Raw genomic sequence first — 4,456 nt, forward strand, 5'->3', positions numbered from 1 at the left:
TCATTTTTGGATCCGCAACCTTCTTCTTCCGTTCGTTCGTTGTTTAGACTCCTCGCTCCTTGACCTTCGTCCATCGCGTCATTGACCCACGAGGCCTCCATGCGGTCCATCTCACTTTCCATCCGTGCCATCTCGGCCTTGAGAGCAGCCAGCTCCGAGGCACAGCTCTTCTTCTCTTTCAGCAACACATCCGTCTCCTTCTTCATCAGCGTGCATTCCGTCGACAGAATGTCCACGTAGGTGTCCATCACCGTCGGCGGCTTCACTGGCAGGGGCTCCCAGGCCTGCAGGAGACCCCAGAACGGCAGCACACAGTTGGGACACTTGCACGTTCTTCCAACCCATGGAGCCTTGCTGTCCGCCATTCCTTTCCCTTCATTGCTTTCATGTGAGTCTTGTTTCAATGTCTCGTGTGCCTGCTGCTCTTCACATTCCTTCTTGTTCTCACTCTCAATGCTGATGCCAAACACAAAGTCTTCGTTGTCTCCGCGCCCCAAGCGCCGCAGGAATTCCACCACCGTGGTGAGGGTGACGACCTTCCCTCGGTTGTGCTTCATGACAATCTTCACCACAGCCTCTTCTGACCGTTGGCGCGCCGTCAGCAGGCGGCCCACGTCCAAAGCTGCCGGCAGGGAGGTGTACGTCTGCCGCGTGGTGAAGGTCTCCTCCCAGTGGAAGGTGAATGCCGCCACCTGCTTGTAGGAGGCGCAAGGCACGCAGCGCCACAACCAGCCAGACTTTTGTACCGCTACTTTCACCTTGAGGGGCGTGGTGTGTGGGGCACCGGCGGCCTCCACCACACACACGCCGCGCATCTCACTGTTGTCTGCACTCACGGTTTTCATTGTGTCTGTGTTTTCTGTCATCTGTATCTCTTAGGGGGGTATAATATTTCCCTTCACTTGTATCTGGTAGGGGGTATCACATTCCCCCCTCATTTGAATTTTCACACGCCAGATGAGACTCGTAACCAACTCCAAGCTCCCTTCTAAGTGTTTCTGATTGGCCGCCCTGCTGCTCCCGGGGCTCTGATTGGCCGCCTTGCTACTCCCGTGTCTCTTATTGGCCACTCCGCTGGATCAGTGAAGTAAACCAGTATACATCATTAATTTTACTTCACTGGAACTAAAGCAAAGATGAATACGAAAATTGATTATATTGGATATGTATAGTAAGACTCATTATATTAATTTGTTTTTTTATACATATGAAATAGATCATTAAATTGATTTATCCAAACTGATCCTTTAAGTAAAAATAGGTAAATTTATTGGATCTGTGAGATAAAATGCATCAACATATTTCATTGGATCTGTGAAGTAAGACAAATTGTATGAACTTTATCGCATCTTTGATAAATTGGCTTTGTTGAATCTATAAAGCAAAATACAATACCACAATTTATTTTATTGGATCTGTGAAGCAAAACTAAGTTACGTTATGAAAATGAAAATTCTTTCTTAAATCTGAACTAATGGTATTATTCTGATTTCCTCCCAGATTTTTTAAAATATTTTTGTCGTTTTTTTTTTACCTAACGCACTGAATATATATATAACATGCGTATTATCTCTCTCTCTCTCTCTCTCTCTCTCTCTCTCCATCGGGATTTTTATATCAAACAGTCTGGCGTAATACTTTTGTGTCTGAATCGCGACTGTTTCATCGCGGGAGTCACTGTGAGGCGAGTAAATCTGTTTTCCTTTTAGTTTCTTTTTTTTTCTTTTTACTCCATTTATTGGAATTTTCGTTTTTTGTATCACGTTTTCTTTTTTTTTTCTTTTTTGTAGCAGTATATGTTTCATGCATTTTGTTTGTTTGTTTGCCTTTGTTGTTGTTTGCCTTTGTTGTTGTTGTTGTTGTTGTTGTTTGACTTCACTTTTGGCTTGAGTTTCGTTTTTCTACATTTTTTGTACGTTCTTATTCACTGTAGGCTTTTCCTTTTTTTATTTTTTTTTCTTTCTTTCCGATACATGTGTGATTTATTTTTCCTTGAGGACGGTAATTACTGCTTCTTTTGTTTGTGCAGAGAAAACTTGTCACTGTTAAAAGAAAATAAAAGACAATATATGTAGAATTTATGGGTACTCTTGCATTTAGTTGAGTGCATGAGTGATTGTTAGTATTATAGAAAATAAATTACAGTAAATAAAATAAAAGCATAATATGAGGGTAATGTTCTTTGTCGTGGAATGTATAACTAAGATTATTACTATTACAGAAAATAAGTTAAAGTAAAAAAAAATATCTAAGGATACTTTTCTTTACGGTGGTGTACAAATGATTGTCAGTATTAGTATTATTAGCTACAGTAAAAAAAAAAAAAGTAATACAAGGTGTTTGTGTGTGTATTATAGTATGTATATAAGTTAGTATGGTTGTACAAGTATGTTGCAGAGTGTAGCGTAGGAAGAGGTGCAGCATGGAAGGCTTGCTGGTAAAGTGAGGAGTGAAAGGCTCTCTCGTGTCACTGTCAGCTGCACGTGGAAGTCTGCCTCTCGTAATATTCCTCACCCGCGCAGTGGCATAATCAGCGCCGTCACCACAGAGTGAAGGAGACGCAAAACTGCCGCGACAGGAGTGTTTCCTGGTTAAGGCGGCGTGGTGCAGCGGGCTGTGGCAGCGTCAAAGTGGGAAAAAGGCTTAAGTGTGTAGACCAGTGGTTCTCAACCTGGGATCGATCGAACACCATTTTATTTTTCCAATTACGAAGGATTCGGTGAATGCACGTATGCAATTTGCGGCATTCAGTACCTCCAACAAGGTTAAAAACCACTGGTGTAGAGGTGGGTTAATACAAATATAAAGTATTTCTATATGTGCAGAGGAAGATTACTGTGGTGTTTATCCTGGCCAAGGAGGAGGAGGAGGCAGTAGACACCTGCCGAAACGATAATTACTCCCAGTGAGGTCTAAAGCACTGTTCAGGGGGTGCTGTGAATTTATTAAACCCAGCTGTGACCTCACTGAACATTTCCATTTGTGTCTCACAACACAAGGGGGCAGTCACAGCCTGCCCTCTAAAGACAACTCTCTTCCTCCACAAAAAACTACAAGCATCTAATAACACACACACCCTTCACTCAAAAATTTTAAAATCATCATGGCGACTCCTACACCAGCCTCGGAGGGGACCATAAATGTCCCCAGGTCGGACTGCCTTTCTGTCGACGATCCTAAGTGTCTTGACACCCTCCTCAACTTTTTCTTCATTGACTTCTGCAACATTCGCGGTCTAAGATCTAATTTTCAATCTGTAGAACACCACCTCTCCTCTTCTAAACCTTATCTTCTTTTCCTCACTGAAACTCAGGTGTCTGAGGCAACTGACAGTAGCCCCTTTTCTGTTCCCTCCTACTTTCTCTATCCTCATTTTCGATCCAAAGCTGGATGTTGCGTTTATGTGCGCAATGACTTAACCTGCTCTCGTGCCCACGCTCTTGAATCTTCCGAGTTTTCCACCATCTGGCTACGACTACAAAGTCAATCTCATACTAAATTTATCTGTGCTGTATACCTCTCACCTAACCCCTCTGACTACAAGAAATTCTTTGACTACTTAACTTCCAAAGTGGAGCACATTCTGACCCTCTTCCCTTTTGCAGAGATCTCTATTCTTGGAGACTTCAATGTTCACCACCAGCTTTGGCTTTCCTCTCCTTTCACTGACCATCCTGGTGAACTAGTCTACAACTTTGCTATCCTCCATGACCTAGAGCAATTGGTGCAACACCCTACTCGTATTCCTGACCGTCTTGGAGATACGCCCAAAATTCTTGACCTTTTCCTGACCTCTAATCCTTCTGCTTATGCTGTCATCCTTTCTTCTCCGTTGGGCTCCTCCGATCACAATCTCATATCTTTATCTTGTCCTATCACTCCAATCCCTCTTCAGGATCCCCCTAAGCGAAGGTGCCTCTGGCATTTTGCCTCTGCTAGTTGGGGGGACCTGAGGAGGTATTTTGCTGATTTTCCTTGGAATGACTACTGCTTCCGTGTCAGAGACCCGTCTTTGTGTGCTGAACGCATAACAGAGGTGATAGTGTCTGGCATGGAGGCATACATTCAAATTTCTCACTCTTTTTCTCGTCCTAAACCTTCTAAACCTTGGCTTAACATAGCTTGTTCTCGTGCTATACATGATAGAGAGGTGGCCCACAAAAGGTACTTAAGCCTTCCATCACCAGAATCTCATGCACTTTATATTTCTCCCCGGAACCATGCCAAGTCTGTTCTCCAACTAGCCAAAAACTCCTTCATTAACAGAAAATGTCAAAACCTTTCAAGATCTAACTCCCCTCATGATTTCTGGCACCTAGCGAAAAATATCTCCAATAACTTTGCTTTTTCTTCTTTCCCTCCTCTATTTCAACCAGATGGCACCTCTGCTATCACATTTTTTTCTAAAGCTGAACTCTTTGCTCAAACCTTTGCTAAAAACTTTATCTTTGACGAT

The sequence above is a fragment of the Scylla paramamosain genome, unplaced genomic scaffold (genome assembly GCF_035594125.1).
Source record: "Scylla paramamosain isolate STU-SP2022 unplaced genomic scaffold, ASM3559412v1 Contig25, whole genome shotgun sequence".
Classification (NCBI taxonomy): Eukaryota; Metazoa; Arthropoda; class Malacostraca; order Decapoda; family Portunidae; genus Scylla; species Scylla paramamosain.